The sequence below is a fragment of the Anoplolepis gracilipes genome, chromosome 1 (genome assembly GCF_047496725.1).
Source record: "Anoplolepis gracilipes chromosome 1, ASM4749672v1, whole genome shotgun sequence".
Lineage (NCBI taxonomy): Eukaryota > Metazoa > Arthropoda > Insecta > Hymenoptera > Formicidae > Anoplolepis > Anoplolepis gracilipes.
In genome coordinates this window covers 5679245-5700879 of record NC_132970.1, presented here as the reverse complement: position 1 = coordinate 5700879, position 21635 = coordinate 5679245, and the positions used below count along the sequence as shown (strand labels likewise).

Here is a 21635-nt window from a genome sequence, read left to right as displayed (position 1 = left end):
CATTTGGTTATACGTTTTCTATATCATATTTACATATGTCTATTTATAATTTGAAAAAAAATAACAAAAGTACTACGAAAAAGAAGAAAAGAGCTACGAAGAGAAATAAGATACAACAATGAGTGCCTATAAAAAAGGAATAGGTACGTGTAAAATAAAAGTGCAACGTCGTCGCATTCATTCGACATCTTAATTTCCGGTGCTGCAAATGCCGCGATACGGGATCGACTTAATAATTCGAAACACACTGTGCATGTGTATTGTATCCGCGTACATGTAATGGAACATAATAATACACAGGCTATAGATAATTTTCAGTGACCGTTAAGTCCCGGGAAATTTCTAATTGCATTAGGAACATATAATTAAGTGCTTTGATTAATAATTTATTGTGTCAAGATTGTAAAATATAATCACGCACGTGCAACAAGAAGACATACGTTTTTCTCGCATCGGGCCCCATTGCAACAATCGGTAAAATCATATAATTCTTAGCCAACTGTTTGCTCGTTCTAAACATTTCATGACTATCTTGTACTTTCAGATCGTTATCAGACGCGTCCGGTCCGGAGAGATAAAATTCGCGCGCGCGATGCGTAGCTATAATAATAAGTCAATATTAATAAAATTACGCGGAAGATGCAGCGATAGAGAACAACTTTTACAGATTCTTCCGAGGAAGTAAGACAACCTAACCGAGGCAACTTTCTGAGCGCAATCATCGAGCGTTTTTTTTATTCCACCTCTGTAGGCGACACGGTTGATTTAAGTGCGTCACCGCAAGAACGTGAAAAATCAACGCAAAATATGAGAAAGTTGAATGTCGTGATGCACCGATAGCTTACACGAAGCGTATCATCGCGATCGTAACTGCAATCTCATTGACGATTGTTCCGTACGCGACAACAGACGGATTGTTTAAATTTGACGTGTGCTTTTAATTAAAAAAAACAGCGTATTACAAGAGATCTCATTACGGACAAAACGAGAAATAATCTTCTATAGAAAAAATATGCGTTTTGCGTGACATTTCGCGGCCACGGGAACTAACTTAAGAAAAAACTGAATGGATTAGCTCACAAATTAATAAATCTAATACATTTCGTAAATTTGATTGTGCAAAACACTTTTAACTTTTTAAAATGTAAAATTAATAATTAATTTGTGAGTTAAAGTAAAGAGGTTTGTAGAATATAATTTAATTTCAAAATTGTAAATATTATCATATATTGAACTTATTTTTTTATAGTGATTGTATCACGAAAATTTTATAATGACTATACACAAGAGATAAAAAAATAAAAATTTTAATTCTATGGGGCAAATCTTTATTTTAACTCATACATACATTTAATTACTAATGTTATATTTTAAAAGACTGTATAAAAGTACTTTGCACATTATCAAATTCAAATGAATCTTTGTATTAGATTTGTATAGATTTATTAACTTTTAACACAGTTTCTCTTTAAGTGATTATTTCGGAATGCGCGAATTTCGACAAATCGATGAGCATCAAAAACGCTGCTGCGGATCATCGATCGCGGATCGAAAACTATCTCACGTCGAGACGAGTTACATGGCAAAACGTGACCAAGTCGCGTTTAGCGAAAGCGCAATTTTTGCTATTTGCAGCAAGATTCAATCGGACCGCCGCCATCGTGACGATCACGTGCGCATGATAACCGGTCGAATTGGACAATGATCGTCTCTCTTTCGCTATGTTTACGGCGGTGCGCGTCGCCGAACGATTATCGACGTTCGACAATCGAAGGATTTATCGTTCCATTTATCCACGTATTACCTGAGAATCCGTGCTCACGATCGCGCGCGTGAGAGAGCCGTCGTGAGAGATCGACCGCATCTGCCGGTTCTGCGAATTGCTCTCGTGCCTAATTGACATTTTTGAGAGACCGCCTCCTTTTCGCGCACGCGAGTCGAGATATTCCCGACATAATGACATGAAGAATTTCCTACTAACGTCTGCAAAAGATTAATCTGTTTCATGTCCATGTATCTTCCACGTGTAATGTATCTTTGACGAAATAGTAGAACGTGACGTAGCAAGGCATAGAATTACTATTCGAGTATTAATCTCGTTCAAAAAGTGAAATAAATTTAAATCAAAATAAATAAATTTTTTATACAATATTTTTCTTTACAAGCAAAATTATATAGTAAAATGTTGCAGCTTACCGTCAGTTTTCACTGGCTATTTCCGAACAGCAAAGCGTCTATTGTGCGAATCACTCGTCATCACGATTACTCGTCTGTGTAATCAATTTCTAATAAAAACGCACTAGCTCGCTATTTCTTTTAGATGGCACCTGACACGAAGTTTTAAAACTTTTACACTTTCGTCAAGGTGTTTCACCCACACTATATAGTTCACGTTTTTGACCGATCAGAGAGAGATATTTCGCACTAATCACGCGCGGTCACAAAAAAGCCAGACAAACCGGACGAATCTTTCACGATACACTATATATACTCACGTTTAGAACTAATTGAGCAATCATCGAGATCATACCGCTCGCGCAGTATATCGAGTCGATTTTACGCGTTTATATCATCAAAGCGACTACTGTATAAAATCAAGAGAGGTTTATTAACAATTTTGATTTAATCATTATAGAGAAAATAAGAGAGATTACATATTAAACAAGAAAATTTTATAGATATAAATAGTAATTAGAATAATTATGGAAGAAAAAAACGAAAATATTTAAAATCGATAACGTTTTCCACCGAGATAGGAAATGTTCCTGAGAGTTGTCAATAAAGCAATGGCATTATAACATAGGCAATTAGAATCACAATTTTCGGGTAGATGCCAATATCACGTTTATGATTAAACAACTTCTCTTCTCAGATCAGCCTTGTGTAAATAATAACAAAGATTCAAGGCTCATCAAATTGGCCCGGTTGTGGATCATTTGCGCTTTCAGTTCTGCTTCAAGAGATACGAAGATAACAAACACGACAGCAGTATCGACGTAGGATCATGCAAGAGTTTGGCGTTCCAGAACAATTAACCCCAAAGTCTAATCGCTTTAATTAGCATCATCCATAGTTTCCTTCCAACCTATTCTGCCCTTCTCGTCTATCAAGATTCGAAGTCTCCTCCGCTTTCTCCCCGTCATCGGGTCTTTCTAATCCCGATCTACTTTTTGATCGATTACATCCGACCGCTGTCGATTAGTTACAAACTCAACGTCAATCAATGATAGACGCTTTAGATTGTGATCATTGTGTGAATTCTGTGAATATGGGCAAACACGAACGTTCGATCTAACAATATTTCTTGACAATCTGCTTTTTTGAACAAAAAATCTATAAACTTTTTTAATGCAAAATAAAATTTGAAAGGCGGTCCTTTCCTAAGGATTCACTTGTGGAGAGAGCAAGAAAGTTTCGATTGATAGGCTCAAGATTACGATGACGTTGACGATGACGATGACAATCGACGGATACAATTTCCCACGTGTTTACTATGTTCTGTCCCGTACCGTCAGAGAACGCGGTACCAGCACGCATCCCACGTCGCCATTCGATCGTGCGGAGATCCGCGTATCGGCCGCGGAGGGATGGAGTGAATCTCTCGTAGCCACGTTTCATGCGTGCCCGAACGTTTCTCTCGTTCACACCCGGCGTCCGGTACATACACGCGTGACCAATCAACCAACGATTGGATCAGATTAGAATAGATTTTCGTCTCAACCACCCTCGCGATATCGCACAACCGTCGCCGCGAAATATTCACAATCGACCGCGACGGTGAAAACGGGCGCGAACGAACGACTACGGACGATGACAATGATAATGATATAACAATAGCGTGTGTTCTCCGCTGGTTCAGATCTTACACTGAAGACCAAGGTACACATACACATGTGTGTCGGCCGGGCCGGCAGGTAGAAGAAGGAGGTAGAGACCGAGAGGAGGAGGTGGAGTGTGGCTCCGGAGGAAGGGGAGCCCACGCTCTTGTGCACCGGCCGCGCACACAATCGCGGTACCAGACACACACATGTGTATGTGCCTCTCTCTTCCTTTCTCTCTCATTCGCGCACACAACGTACCCTACTACGCTCACGCGATCGCGAGAGCGGAATCGGGAGAGCGCAGGAGAGCACGTTTACGCACCTGTATGTGTCGGATGCTGGAGCCTGGTGTACGGGCCCGTACACTCCGGGATGCTGTCTCCCTCGCGCGAGAGTGCTCTCGTCTTCCCCGTTATATCGCGCCGCGCCATGCCGCGCGGTGTGCGTACGTGCGTGAGCACGTGTGAGAGGGCCGTGTGCCTACACGCGAGGAGACAACGCCATGCCGTGCCGCATACAGCTAACCCGTCGTCTTGGGGGCCCCGGTCACGTCTCGTCCCGCGCGCGCGCCACAGCATCTCGCTTCACTTACATACGATACGATACGAGCGAGCCACAAGGCAGGCAGGTAGCGCACAAAACTAAAGAGACTCAGGAGAGAAGGTATGGAGAGAGCAAGACAGTGACGGTGAGAGATCGAGGTAGAGTGAGAGAGACAAAGAATCGACTAAGAAGAAAAGGGAGAAGAAAGAGAATACCGCGGCTAACCAACACTGCCGAAGAGGAAGTAAGAGAAGAGAGAGAAGAGACGAAAGGATAGACAGCCTGCAGTCATGGAGGGGTGTCCGTTGCTGCTTCTGCTACTCCCGGTATTGCTGCCGATGCTGCTGCCGTTGCTATTTAGCTGCGGATACGCGCGCTTTAACGCAGTCGCGCGGGCTCTCATCTCTCTGTCTCTATCTATGCTGCCATCGTTTAGGCCAGAATGACGAATTGTTCGCTCATATGTACACTCATTGATCTGTATATTTTTTGTACAACAGATGAGACTTACATCAAGGTGTCATATAAGACAATGATGGAACGAATAGTATAACACTTGTGATTATCTACATAATCTTGATTAATTTTTTTTTAATGTAAAAATTATGTAAATATTATTTGATTAAAGAAGAATTGATATTAAAAGTTTGTACAAGTAAAAGTAATTTTTTTACAGAAATTATATGCAAATGTGTGTATATAACGTATATAATAGGTAATTCAAAAAAAGAAACAAATAATCATACACTTTATAGCCTCTTTTGTTGATTCTTCTAGAATTTAATGAATCATAAATGAATCATATGAGCATCTCGATATTAAAGATATAAATGGTAAAGAGATGATATAGCTGTAAGAACATCAATGTAAATAGCATCATGTATCGGCCTATTTGTCCCGTTTCTACCCACGTATTTCACCTGTCATCTTCTCTTATCTCAGACAATCCGTTCATCCGTCTTTCGAAAACGTTTCTCTCCTCATTATCACTTTTGTATTCTCTTTCTTTTTTTTTTTACTTATTTAATAGAGAAAAAGATAACTACCCGGAGAAAGTAAGAGAAGCTATTGTTGAGAATAATTCAGTATAATAATTAAATTAAATTATATCTTTTTGTATTTTTTTGTGTATTATTTTGTAGTTATTCGCGGCCGCGTAACGCAGATAACTTTGCTAAAATACATTGAAGAGAAATAGAACAATAATATTCTAATAATTGTCAAATATTCCTCGACAAATTCGAGAAACGGAACAACGTGCGTCGACAATAGTATACTACCGTTATATAAATCGAATTACTCAACGTCGAAGCGTTACACAACTGTGTTTGCACACATCGTGCCAAAGTGATTTGTTTGTACGCAATTTAGTACATCTGTGCACACGATCTTCGCCGAACGAATTCGCACATTCGAAGCGATAACCTCGTGCGCGGAAAGTTTTTCGGATGCGATGCTCTTTTCTTTCCCTGGACCGTTGCATCTTTCGCCATTAAGGCGAGCGCGATTTGCATACGGTTCGCGAAAAGGGAGAGGCAAAGCAGAAGGGAGGGAGAGAGGGACACGCGAGGCAGGAGGCCTTTGATTTATCGTTTCTGCTGCCGCCCTCCTTCGACGTTCCACATGCAGCGTGCGATTCTGTTGCGCCACGTTGCGTTCCAATTTTCAGTTCCACCGGCGCATAATGAATCGGTATGCAAATCCACGAATAGGGATCATAACTCATTCGTGCGATATCGTGTTCTCACACGCGGTCAATCGAGCGTGCTTCGCGGGACCGACACGACACGAGGCGACGCGGGACGATGCGAGACCAGGCAAAGAAGATAAGGACACCGAAGACCGGCCGCGGCAATTACAAGCGCATGCATGTATACGCGCGAGGCTATATTCAATACAAAGACGCGGAGAAAAAATCCCAGTCAAACTGACATGAAATATGTGACATCGAGTCCGCGTAAAAATATCGGCCCACTACCGTCCCTGTTAAATGTTGGTCGCGCTCGGGCGCGAAGCCCACTCATGACCGGATTTTCTAGCTGCGTGTTGTCGTCCGCGACTCTTCTGCATTACGGATTCCCTGTCAATTGGACAAACAGATTTATGTATTGGGGATTAGAGAAATTATCTTGTACACGAACAAGTGTGTTAGAAGAGTAAAAATGGTAAACCTCGTGGAATAAAGTTGTAAGGATCGATCGATCGATTTTATTAGTTAACTTGTTACATGCAGCGGCCATTAATTATTTTCGTTTCGTTACAAGGAGAGAAAACAAAGAGAAAGAAAGGATAAAAGGTTCTACAATTTGTTTGATGCAATTTGTTTGAAGAATCACAAATGGTAGGAACACACCGTGCAAATATAGGACAAGCGTACAAACCAGTATCTTTAGCGAGTGTGAGAGATGACATACGCCGCGGAGGCACTCATTCCTGTACCGAAGGACACTCCCGGGATAGCACCGCAATAAGATGGAAATACGTCTTTCGTTCGGGGCCGGATTTATCGCGTGCTTCTCGGACATTAACGGCCCAAAGTGTCAAGGGCGACTGAGCTTGTTACGGCACGGATGCTCCGGCTCTATCACTCGCCGAACATTGACGGGAACCAGCGAGAAAGAGACACCGATAGACAGATTGAAAGCAGCAAAGAGAGAACTACGGGGTGACCAGAGAGAGTGAAGCAGAAAGATAGAAGTGGGTGCGAGAAAGAGAAAGAGAGAGAGAGAGAGAGGGAAGGAGGGAGGAAGAGGGAGACAGTGAGGCAAGGGTTTGTTCGAAAAGCAGGGTACCCGTGTCCATTGACCGTAGGTACGCCAGTGTCGACCGCATCGATAATTCGATAAAGTGTCCTCACATTACCCTATTGATTGCTCCATTGTCCCCGCGACGCTTCTCGACGATGGCTTCATCGAGGCTTTCAGCCCTTGGTCCGATGCTTTGGTCCCACTTCCTTAGTCTTGTCGGCGACTCGTCTGTGTGCGATGTAGTAGTATATAACGATTGGGTTCTCTTCTCGCGATTGATTAAACGTAACACTTCTGACATTGTCCGCGCGTAAAACAACGCTTCAATATAATTTGCGAGAATCCATTCTCGAGCGATTAAATACAAATCTTTGTTCTCATCGTATCAAACTTGTTCATATTTTGTTGCAACGACATGTATAAATCACGAAAAAAATTCGTCTTAACTATAGGTAAATTACCGAGACCGATAGTGAATTATAATTACTGAAAAATCATATATATATGTATATGATATGTAATTGAATTACATTTAAAAATAAAGATTTGAGGAATAATAAACAATTATTTTTTTATCGAAGCACTTATTACGTTATCACTTAAATCGCATTTTCAAGAGCCGTTGATACTTTACAGACCGCTTACATCTGGTTCCTAAACTTCATATATCAACAGACACACATGAGAGTGTACATGAATCGATCGGATCTCTTGTGAAATCGGCGATCGATTATACCACGAAAAAAAAGATGGTAAAAGAGGCGAGAGAAGAGATCCGGACCTTCGCTGGCGTGCCTGAATCCTAATTGAATCGTCAGGACGCTCGACCGGCTCTCCGGATACCGGCTGCTGACGTCAAGAATGTGACAGATAGTCGGACACCGACTCCCTTCCAGAAATTAAATTTCAACGTTGAATTTCGATCGATTCAACTTATGATTTTCATATGTATTTAATCACCGAATTAATGCTCATATATTTAATTGAAAAAATTAAAATGTGATTATTAAATACACTCAACATGTTTAATTGAAAAAATTAAAATGTGATTATTAAGTACATTCGATTTTGCTCACGTGTATATTCCGCTCGATTATAAAACTCTTCATAAATCTACTCTATAAATTTGTCTTCCCGAAGAATATTAAACGCGTCAAGAAGCGCATAACGAACTCTTAACACGTCGATGAATCGCCTATGCAAACACTTCTGTTGTACAATCTTTTTTTATAGAGCTCCAGCGACGAGTATTGACGTGAACAAGTTGATTTTGACATGTGCATAGTAATTAAATTATCCGAAGATTCGACTACCGGTTCTGCGCGCGCGAGGCGGCAACTTGCGCATCACACTCGGTAATCGTCTGTAGCTATTTGGGAATCTTTTGACACTCTGGTCTCAGCCGAAGCTGTGCGTAGTCGTGATGTTCGTACCTGTTCCTGTGGGCGGGACCCGGCATGCCATTCTATTTCAGCCCCGGCTTTCATTCATAACTTGGGTTTTTAATAGCTTGCCGCACAGTGCCTATGGCGACGATGTTATACTCCCGGTTTCTTCGTCTTCTCTCTCAGCATTGACCTCTTCAACGCGCGCGAGCCGAAAATCATTCTCCATGCTTAGCGCCGTCGTTATCTCACAGATCAATTTTTTTGCTCGATTACTTTTTTCTTTCAACTATCCGCTGTTATACTTGAGGCGTTGTAACATTTTGAACAGGTTAACGTGTTAATATAAATAAAATATTAATTAATATACTTAGGAACGAATAACTTAACAATTTGTATTAATTTCTATGCAATCTCCTGACACTCAACAATCTGGGTGAATGCATTAGATATTGTAACATTAAAACTTGGATGGAGATATTCGATGAAAAACGTGACTTTTATATAGGATAAACCACGGAAATCTGACAATTTTAATTAAATCAATAAAATATAACTTAAATATTTAATAACAAATGTAAAAAATTTTTATTTTAAAAAATGAGTAAGATGAAATAATATATTCAAATGACATTCTATATCCCGTTATTATATAACAGGAAAAATAAATATTTAAGTTCTTCTTCATTTATTTATTTAAAATCGTCCAGTTTCCGTGACTCATATATATTGCATCTTATATATTGCACGGTAAATACAATCTACAATACTAGCTTTCTATCTCTCTCTCTTTTTGTATAAAGTTTCTTCGGTACGAATTAACGGAATGCATATTTCTTGCTATCATAAAATTAAATTATCATTACAAGTAATATTTTCCGCGTTTCCATATAGAAACAATAACGATAGCAAATAATAACACTAAACTTAATAAGCGTTGTTACAGTTATGATTTAAAAAAAAAATTGGTATCATCTTATGGAAGAGAAGGTATTTTAATATATTTTGAAATCTCTAAGGAGAGCAAGGGGACTCAGATGCGGAGGTGTAATTCCACGGAATATGCTCGCGAATGAAGCTGTCAATGCATCCAGAATGATCGATATGCACATATCTGTCTACGAGGCAAAATGTGCGACAACCCACTCGCACATATCCGTATACGGACGGCACGCGGTGAGATCTCGCGATATTGGAGCTCGTATATCAAACTGAATTATTTATTATCTTCTGACTCAATACATTTTCTTGCATTTTCTTCAACCTCGCGTGATGCTGGATTGTGAACTCCGTACCAAGACACATCCGCTTTGCAGCTCTATTTCACTACTCTCATACTACTCCTATTCTTTAGAATTAGACAATTAATCTCAAGCATATTTCTATGTGTATACGCCGCGCACGTATGCATTGTCGTATTATTCTACGAGAAGAGAACGCATCATTTCTTATTGCCTATCGTTTATTACGATTTCTTCACGTTACGTTATTATTTCTCACGTTTTCGTTCAACCGATCAACGTTATTGTCATAGGTGCGGACAAACGGTTCAGCGACAAATCATTCTCGTTTCCCGATGCGAAAAAGGAGCTTTCGTCGTAAGTCGATTAATCCTATCGGACATATCTCCAAAGCCTTACGCGCGCACCATGGAAAGCCATGACACGCGTGTACGTACGAATGTTGGAACTCTTTCGAGATCTCGCTCGACATCGTCGAGAAGAAAACGAGAATACCGGGAGAATAGCTGAACAAAGAGAAAAGAGATAGGCAGAAGAGAGATGCGTGGTATGTGGCGGGAGAGATGGGATGAGGCTTGCGAAGGTGAGGGCGACGCCATGAGGCTTATAAATAGACACGCGGATAATCACTCAGGATTTATGGTAACCACGGATTATCAAGTTGTACAAGGGGGTATATTTCATATTCGCGACGTTACCTTATTTCAATGGGGGAATACCTGTTCCGCGCGTTACAAACTGTATGAACGTGCATACACGGGACGACACGTGTGTTGCATGGTGAGCGCCCTCGTAGGCACTCACAAGAGAAAGAGAGAGAGAGAGAGAGAGAGAGAGAGAGAGAGAGAGAGAGAGAGAGAGAGAGAGAGAGCTCTGCACGTGTATGTGTGATCTGCGCGCCTGCACGCTCGCGCATCAAGAAGACTGGCTCTCGGGGAGACGTCCAGGTGCCCCGTTCTTCTCTTCTTTCATCTTCGTCCACCCCTTTTCCTCTCGCTGCTCTCGTCTCAAAATCATTCCCACGTTCAGCGACTACAAAAATACCCGGCCACTTTTCCGAGAGAGCGATCCTCTGACCGATCACCAGCGACATAGTACACCGACTCGATATCCGCTCTCGAGATTAGAACGGGGACTCTTAACGGGCGCGAAGACGTCGTTGGGTGTCGCCCGTCAGAGCTGGAATTTCGAAACCATTCGACCGAAAGGATGAAATTGCAACCCTCGATAAGGTAACGCGGCATCGAACAAGAGAGCCAAGAGTTTCTTATAATAATAATAAGGAATAGAGATTAATTGAAAGGAAAACCACACACATATAAACATAAAACTATTCCTTTATGATTTAATAATTTTAGTAAAAATATTAAATTAAAAATAAAAATTTATACAAAAATTGAAAATAATCACATTTTAAATTTATATTATTATAATTATTTAAATATAAGGAATTCGAGATTATATAGTGTTTAAAAATATATAAGAGACAATTATTTTTCGTGCTTTGTCTCTCTCTTTCTCTCTTTCTCGTTTATTTGAAATTGATTGTTCTACCAAATTTTAATGTAAAATTTAATATTGAAATTTCTATTATCAATGAACAGAAAGATGACAGATTCGAGTTCTTAGCTCAAACTTAATTTCTCCTTAAAGGAAAAATTTTACTACAAATAATATTTCTTTCATTCTTATAATTAATGATAATTTCGGTAAATAACTTAATATATGTATATAAACTAATAAAGTAAATGTTTCGGAATAATTGACAATGCAAGTGATATTAATGAGAAAAAAATTTTAATATGATGAGAAAAGCAAGCAGAATGACTCACGAGTTTCGCCCATCTTCCATTTGTCTTCACGCTTTTCTTTCCATTTTTCACGTGAGTGACACTTCCAACGAGACCCTCTCTTTCGTTATTAGGTATTAGTGGAGATCGCGAATTATGGTATACAATGAGTTTATCGATTCCGGATGAAGGTGCGCCGCGTAACTTCGATAAACGGAGAGACCTGTCCGCGAGACGATCGCCGTCTCGACTCTTCGTTGGTCCGTTCGTCGTTCGCGGCAATTACTGCTGGCCGAGCCTCGCATAAGAGAGATAGAGAAAGAGGAGCGTGCTCGCACACAAATGTACGAGACTTTAAACGCGAGTCAACACTGTCGGCGAGCCGACAGAGGCATCGCGTGTACCGGCAGATAGTATCGCCGAGATGCAACAATAGAGCCAAGACCGCCTTACCCTTCCCCCTCCCGCCCCCATTCTCTCTCTCTTTCTTCTGTTCTTCTCTCTCTACGAAATATTCCCACAGTTCAGCCTCACACACGACGGATTAACGCACCCACTAGGCTTCCCATTGTCAACGCACATAACGTACACACGCATACGGACACGCATGTCGACCGCGCAGCCCTCACAATGCCCCAATATTCCTTAATCTAAAACGGTCCGGCGTCTTTTTACACGATTGTTAAGGGCAGCCTTCCCATTATGTAGTAGGCCCTTGGTCCCTTGGATCGGGTTGCTTCGATTTTTACTATCAACTACAACCGTACCACCATCCGATATACATATATATATATATATTACGTATCGTGGCAGCGTTATTGTTCAACGACAAAATCCATGTCGTCCTGATGATTGTAACTGCACTTCACAGTCTTTCGAAGATTATATTGGTCGTCGTATAATCGCAAGTTAAAGTAAATATAAGTTGTGTTTAGTTACGATAGGAATAGAACTGGTTACGACTGAATAAAAAAAAGGATTGTCGTAAACGACATTTAGATTGAAAAGCCTTTTAACTAGCACCGTTACGCAATCCGACATATGTTATTTAAGCATATTTGACGCATAACCCTTGACTCGTACTTGACGTAATTTATCTAGATTCATTTTATAACATGACATAACAGTTTTTATCGATAAAAGTGTAACGGACACAGTACGCACGTTTATTTCGAACCACGTGACATACGTAACAAATATTAATCGAAGGATGCGTTTTCATCTTAAATGTACGTCCGACAAGATCAGTCATCCATGTCGTGTCCATGTCGGCCTTGAAGGTCACGTAGCGCGGATGGACAGACAGGAAATAACCGCCGCACCAAGAAAGAGACATCGTCGAAGGGACGGGGAAAAGAGCGGCACTTAAGAGACTTGGAGGTTTAATTATCCCCCTTGACTGTTGTCATAATTCTTGGCGTGCATAGGGACAGATGTAAGTGATATCTAACAAAGCTTTCTAGGAATATAAGCAGATAAAATATATACTATAAAGAAATTGATAATTTTATTACTTTAAACTGAATCAAAAGTTTTTTGGATTATTCTCTATAAAATCAGAAAAAAATTCGTTTTTGGACTCTGATAGGAATGACTGAGATCTCTCATGATTTCATAAGAGGCTCAGTACTTTCAGATTCATTAGCAGCGTTCGTTTTTGTCGATGGTATTTATTAGTCGAGCAATAATCCGATACCGCGTGAAAGCTTCTTTCGTTACGTACACTTTAGATTACGTCCATTCCCTCTTATACGATTTGCCCGAGAATCCCGTGTACAGAGTCTTTGAGTATGTGTAGAGTTCTCCTTTTGCAGCATTCCATCGCGAGTAACTCTCATTCGCCGCGACTTTAATGACAGGATCAATATAATTTACGAGAATTAAGTATAGTTGCCACAACGATATACTGATGCATAATGATTATATTATTGCAGAATATGCACACACAGATGTTTCTTTTCCAAACGAATGCAGATATTTAATTTTTTCTATATATTCTACTTTACTGAATTTTTTCTTACATGGTCAATGTTGTTGAAAAGCGGAATGTAGACTACAACATAAACATTTTAACATGCTTCGTAAACATCAGATGTTTGTCTAAGGTAAAATCTCATAACAATTAAAAATATTATATCCTATTGAATATATCCGGCAAATTATTTTTTATCATTATGCATGTACAATATATATATATATATATATACACATGTATATATAAATACATACATATAATATATATATATATATATATATATATATATATATATATATATGTGTGTGTGTGTGTGTGTGTGTGTGTGTGTGTGTGTGTGTGTGTGTGTGTGTGTGTGTGTATGTATGTTATAAAAGTTTTTTTAGATGTAACTATTAATTTTTTTCACAGTACTGTATTAGTGGCTATTCACAAGAATTCTCGGCGAGAGCAAATCTCAGCCGCTGCTCGTAATTATATCACCGCCGTTTTAAATTTTAATGTCGGGAGCAGCGAGCCTGCAATGGTTAATAATCTCTCACAGCGGTGGAAAAACATTAATGTCGAAAGTACTTGAGAAGTAATTGATCAAAGGGAAGTTATTAACGGCGTCAAGCAGAATTGTAGACATAACGCCAAATACATTTAAAGAATCATATAGTTAAATACACTACACTTACGTAGCTGTTAGATAGATATTCCTGAGATAAAGAACATAAATAAATGAGCAAAATAAATTTAATAAAAAAATAGTTGTATTTATAACTCTCATAACTTATTCTTATACTATATGAAATACATAATTTTATACGCGAATAAAAATTAAAAAAGCCATTTTTCTCATCTGTCTCTCAAACACAATAACATTCATTTTACCATAAAAATATATGTCGTTGTATCGAAGAATTCTGTTAACCATATGCAAGAGAACGCAGCATTCTACCAATACCTACTCTTTACGAGAGGACACGGAAACGTAAGTGAGACAAGTCACGCACACGCGTGTTGAACAATGCCGCGCATACCAGGTGACCGCTTGTATTTGGTGTTTTGCGAGCAAATCGGAGAGCGTCGCATTGGCACCCAAACTCGTCGACAAGGGAGAGCGGAAAAAAAGCGCGGAGTAGCAGCATCAACCGCTGTTGAAAAGGAAGGAGGAAGAGGAGGAAGAGAAAAACGAGAAGAAGAAGCAGCAGCAGAGAGGCTGAAGCATTGTTACGTTTTTCTTGTGCCTTTCTCCGTGCAAGGCCCTCTCGTTTTTTTCCCGTTCCCTTTCTTTTCCCCTTCTCCCTACAAATTTCATATCGGTGTACCATGCGGTACCTTCTACCTCCCCAAAGCTATCACAAACGCACCGGCTCGTACTCAGGTGTGCTCCATTGTTAGCCGCCCTACATATCATGTACCATGGCCTCGCGTTTTGCCCTCCTTATTATGTGTTTGGCCATTATAAGCAGGGAGAAGAAAGAGAGAGCAGAGAAAGACAGAGGAGGAGAAAGAGAAAGAAGAGAACACATATATACACGCATGAATACACGTGAACAATAGTCGAGAGATCAAGTGGCATTTTGTCGTCTTTAGAAACAATGTTGGTCATGTCATGTTGGTGCAATCTCATAAATGCGCCAATTATAGCTTTTTATAAAGCGGGAATTGTTTATTTTATAATGTAAATGTCTGTGATAATTATATGATCGAAATTCAACGATATTTAAACGTTAGTATATAGTTTAAATTTTTTATTATCATTATCTTTATATAAATATAATATTTTCTAAAACTTCCTAATAGTAGCGCGCTTTACCTTTAAATTAATGTTAATACATACGCATAGAAAAGAAAAACAAATATTGATTTTAACCAAGTGGACAGCAGTCTGTACATTTGCAAGTGGAAACTTATGTATCTCCAATTTTAATATAAACAAAAAAGATGAAACGCGTCGGGATCTAAAATTTCTTTACTGAAAGAAGATAGAAATTTTTCTCGTTGCTTTTGAGCTTTTAGTGAGAGGAGTAAACTAGGCAAAGGGACAGGTTTCATTTTTGCATGCTGAAACGCTTACATAATATTTGCCGCAGTACGCGATGTTTTGTTGCTCGATTTGCGAGAAGCGTTCCAGCGGTATATGCGAAGCACGACTCTTTATTACCGCGGACATAAGCACGTGGGATACGCGCTTTTTTTGAGCAAACACGCGATTTCCCTTGGTTTCCAGTACGTCGGCGTAGTACTCGGCGCGAGAAAGAAAGAAAAGGAAGGGCCTTACGAGCCACAGCCAAAGGGATTTACACGATGCTCGGCGTGACCTTAAGGTCGTGGCGTCGAAAAATTGTTAAATTATTTAAGACTTCCTTAGCCACACGTCGGTACTTGTTGCCGAATGATTTATTTCGACTATCGTGATGCATAGCCCCGCTATCCAATATTGTAATACGTTTTGCATACGTGCACGTATCATTGTCGGTGCTCACGGTTCGGGGGAAGGAGGGGGGGGGGGCCTGGCGATTGAAACACTATCCGGGCTATATCTCAACAAGTTGGCCGGGCGTTATGAGTACCTGCTCCGCACGGCATTATGTTCCCGATGGTAGAACAAGTCGCGTTCAGGTAGAGAGAAACGCAAGAGGAAGATGCTTTCGCGATCGTTGGATCAAAATTCCTGTGTTACTATACTTGACAAGACAAGACAGGTGTAATGCCGACTCTGTTTTAATATACATGTTCGTCATTTGTCATAATAAAAAAAACATAGATAAATTTTCCTACGTCGATTATAATTCGTTTTATAACATCAAGATATGCGTGAATTGTAAGGAGTTCGATAAATTAATCAGTTTATGAAAACCGTAAATTACGCGACGAATCTGATACATCTTATGTTATAGACATTTTATGAGTGCGGATTAACGATATTGAGTATCAGACGCGTATTGAGAAGTCTGTCTTAAATGCAATTAAATAGTTTCAATATTGACAACATTAAAATACGTTTTAATAATTAATATTAATTACTATGATCCTAGACTAGAAATGTTTTAGCTGAAATAAGTTTCACCTATTATCACATTGATATTATCCATTTCATATCATCCTGTGCATGATTACATGAATAATCACTTAATATTAGCTAATATGCATTACAATTTTAATATTGTTTATAAAATTTCATTGTAAATTTCTTTTTTTTGCATATTTTTATTACATGTTTTCTTGATATTTTCTTTGCTAATATTTAATTTTTTATTAACTTGAAATTTAATTTTATACTGACTTAATATTTTACTTTACTATACTTTCAAACTTTTTTCCTTTCTTTCTGGAAAAATTACTTGTGTGAGTAATGTATTAAAAAATATAAACATTTAATTATTAAAAAACAAAAGATTAAACATTTTTATTTATTTAATTTTAAATAATGAGCTCAGATATCAAACAATATATATATATATATATATATATATATATATATATATATATATATATAAAGAAAAAAATATTAAAAATTATTTTTGTGTTATTTATTTTTATACATATAAATTTTATAAAATCTATAATGATGATATAATCTGATATATAAATTTTACAAATATATTTCATTTCTAGATTAAAATGAAAAATAACATAAAACTCACCAGTACGATGCGCAACAGTGAAATTGTGATACATGGTGTTAACCTGTAACATATATATAGAAATACATACAAATTATAAAACACGGTATATATCTAAAATAAATTTTATATATTTAATCGCACGCATCTTTTTATTAAAACATATTAGATTTATTATTTAAAACATCTGGTTTTTCATTATTTCTTTATTATTTTATATTCAAAGTGTTTTGAAGTAACTGTAATATCATATCATCAATTTTTTGCACGATATATAATACTCATAAAGATACTTATAAAAAAGCGCAATTATTTCTTTTATATTACTTATGTAATTATTTTCAATACATAAATATATATATATATATAAATATTAATAATAATTTTATAAATAATTTAATAATTTAATAATATTTTGTAAAATACTCTATTTTGAAATAAAATCTTAGATATTTTAAGAATATATATATATAATCTAATAATGTGAAAAATAAATTGGAAATAAAATTGCATACAATGCGTTTAACATAAACAAATAATACTTAATAAATAAATTAAAATTTTTTTAAATAAATTGTAAATCGCGCTTACCTTACGGTTTCTCCAGCGTGGCCTGATGCCTCCCTGGGCCTCTTCCTCCTCTCTTTCTTTTAATTAAACTCACAATACTGATTGACTTACTATACTTTGCGAACACGATTATTACAATTGCACATCACTTTACACAACATTGCACGCGCACTTTATTATATAATTTAGCAGAAGAATAACAGGACTGTCACTATACATTCGGCGTTCGAAAATTGCGTAATTAAATTCATGCATTACTTGTCATGACAATGCGAAAATGTTCATTGCTAACAAATATATATTCGTATTTTAAGACAATTTAATTTTTTATATCTTGCATTATAAATGAACAAGATGAATAATAATAGATATGATATTAGACAAAAGTAAAAATAAATATACGAAAAAGCCAATAACCGAAAATATATATGTTGAATTTTCGTTATATAGTTGACACGGAAATACATTGTTAATTATGAATGTAATTTACGAATATAAATTAATTAAACGCATATTACTCCACGTAGAGTCGATTTGTCTTTTATATGCGACATTTCGTTAATATGACTGAAAAATTAAAAAATATCATCAGCGATACTTGAAATCTTGTGGTATATAATATATATATATATATATATATATATATATATATATATATTTATATATATATTTTTATATATATATATATGTATGTATGTATGTATGTATGTATGTATATGTAGTTAATGTTAAATTTGTTAAAACAGTTGTCTAAAAATAGATAATAATTGTAAAAGGAATGTGATCGCGTTCGTTCACTTGTGCGATACTTGTTGCCATCGCGTCTAGAATGATATTGCGTGATATACGGAACACGGAACAACTCTTACTCTTGCCTACTCACTTTTGAACTACGCATGAATAACAACAGAGCGATCGAATGTAAACATAACAGCCGCGCGCTTACGTCACAAAAATTCGGCGTTCCACGCTCCACTCTTATTGTATTTACGACCGTGCGAGAAGTAAGATGTACTAAACGATCGTCGCGTATAATTATTACATATTTTGGATTATTGTCGTGTTTTAATTAACTATGATCATATTTCACTTGCTCGAGGTTTGAGTCGAACGCATGTTTCTTTAAATCATATATTCTCTCTCTCTCTCCTTCCTCTTTTCCTGCCCCTCTCTCTTACTTGCTCGCTCTCTCGATCGCATTTATCTCTTTAAATCGCAACAAATACGAAGAAGATACCTGATGCGTTTATATATTTCGTTCGATTATTGTATATGTTTGCATGACAATCCATTGCACTTTAACTAATTATTAACTCTATTCGCGTAATATCGCACAGTATTAAAGTTTCAAGTATTGCTGACGTCTTAAATTTTTCCATCATTAATAAAACGTTATTATATATGTAGAAATTGACCAATCAACTAATTAATAAAGGTTAGTTAATTACAGTTGTAATTAAAACAATATATATTTTAATATTCGTCATATGTAAAGTAAAAATTCGATGTTTATATATCGACTCATTAAAGCGCGATATTTTATGCGTGATTTATTGAATTCGAAATGTATTACATGAATAATCGGTAGAATGATATAAATTTGTGAATAGCATTCCTAGGTATTTATCCTTAATTTTTTAACTTTTATATTTTGTACTTACATTTCGTCTAAAAAGAGAACAGGAAAGAGAAAGAACAGAAGAATGAAGGAGGAAAGGACGAGAGAAAGAGAATAAAATTATTTTAAAATGCAAGCATATATATACTATTTGCATTAAAAATTTTAGCATCGCCGCAACGAGCGAAGCGTAAATTTAACCGATTAAATGTAAAAAACTTTATGACATTTTTCGAAATTTTACATATTTTTTGTATTTTGAGACGTAAAAATTATTTCCATATTGAACTTTATCCGTTAGTAATGCTTCGATTACAATTTTCACGCAAAGTTGACTTCACAGAGAATCGTCGCAAGTTTTCATTACTGGTGAAATATACTGTCTACGCATAATACAGACAATCTTCCGATACTTTTCTCTCGACATTTTCGACACTACACACTCGCACTCTCCGGATGATATTTATTCACAATGACTTAAATTTATAACTCGCGTGAATGCGGTCACTGACAATACTGAGAGGTTATGTGTTAGACGAGACAAGATATTATGAGTAATATCATACCGATATGATAATCTATTGTATGGCGATCACAGCATTAATTACAGCGATGAACTGGTCCTATTTTTTCATCACTCGCGATGCTCGAATGCGATTAATTTGCACTATTTATAACGCACCGATGTCACACATTGTACCGACACAACTGACAACAAATTACCGCGCGATGTGTATGACTACCACAGACAAGCGCAACACAGACAATCACCACACTACGTTCGCCGATTTCGTTAAGGCCGACTTCGCAGTCTTCCGAATTTACATGAATCGACTATGGTCCATTGTAAATACGTTCCATTCGACGATCGCAACGCTCGCGAGCATTATCTTTGTCTTTGTTTAACTTAGAGTTCTAGTTTAACTTTGGTCACTGAAAATTAAACAAAAACGGAGATGAAGCGAGTGTTGTGATTACCAAGTGGAATGTAGCCTACATGTAAATCTTTTGAGCCTTAGTTTCTAAACGCGTCATTTAATGCACGTGTATATACGAATATATGTATTTAATATGTATATGAATATAGAACACGAATATCAATTTTTACAAATCATTAACACACGAGTTGCTCTGTTCAGCAGATAATTGACTTATCACTTTTGATATTACACTTATGAATTTTGTGTGAATAACACGGATGTAACACCGAAATGATAACGCGAAAAATTCGGTCTAACCCTCGCGATAGTCGAGACAGGACTAATGGTAAGCGAGAAACTGAAAACTGATACGTCGCATGTAGTAGCAGGAGATTCTCGGAAGCGCGCGAGCTCGGCCGTTTTTGTTATATCATACATATGATATATATATATATATATATATATATATATATATGTATGTACTATATATGTACTATATACATATATATATAGTAGTGTCAATACAACTACTAATCCGTTTAAAAACATAATGGTTGAAATAATACATTGATCTGTAAAAATTCACTTATCTAAAAAAAACGTGTAGTCTTAAAAAAGAACACTCACTGTACTCTTAAAGACAGAAACACTCTAAAAGGAAGGGACGATTTTTTTAGCATTTATCACGGTTTCTAGATTTTTCTCTTTGTCTAACCAAATGTTAAACGTGTTGTTTCATTTATTTATAAAAAAAATAAAGTGAAAAGACTTACCTTATTTCAGTTATCATAGAAATTGTCATATGTATATTTAAGGTAATATTTTACATCATCACATTTTGAAACAGATTAGCAATTGTATTTACATCACTGTATTAGAAACCAAACATTATAAACAAATTTAGACTTTGAAAATTTTTTCCTTTCTCACACGTGCAATTTTCTTCCATGTATGTATGTATTTTTCCAAATATAGTTTCTAACAAAGAATATCGCCTCAACCATAGATTATGTCTATCTCGACTATAGCACTAAACTTGTCACTGGTGTCATATATGGGCACGTTACTTACACAATTTATACATATAATATAATATTATCAGGAGATATAAATCATTCATCTAATAAATATATCAACATGTTTAGTAATGAATTAGTGATAAAAATTATTTTATGATATTCGCATTCTATATTTGATATACATACGAGTATATACATCAAATATTACGTTTATATTTGATTTGCATGTGCGTTAATGTCATGTTTAATAGAACTAGCATACCAACGATTCACATATAGAGTTGATACTAGTGAGTGATAGTAGATGACTTTTCGGAAGTTAGGTTTAGTTGTCTCATCTGCGCGGGTAAATGTTTATGACGCTTGTGGTGCAAACATAATCGCGATCGTGA

The 21635-nt window shown here is 37.0% G+C and overlaps 1 protein-coding gene across 8 annotated transcripts in view; it reads right to left on the bottom strand.

Annotated features, from left to right (window-relative positions):
• Positions 1-20535, bottom strand: part of Sox102f (transcription factor Sox102F) — a 155081-nt gene extending 134546 nt beyond the window's left edge. For 2 of the 8 annotated variants that reach the window (XM_072903016.1, XM_072903070.1), the window contains exons 1-3: positions 19348-20535; positions 17708-17973; positions 17138-17180 (exon numbers count right to left, since the gene is read on the bottom strand). The gene's annotated coding sequence lies outside the window, so the exon portion shown is untranslated. Of the gene's footprint in view, positions 1-2196; positions 3855-17137; positions 17181-17707; positions 18254-19347 lie in introns of those variants that run through there. The other 6 variants (XM_072903062.1, XM_072903078.1, XM_072903025.1 and 3 more) reach the window with 5 other exon arrangements.
• Between the last annotated feature and the right edge of the window lie 1100 nt (positions 20536-21635).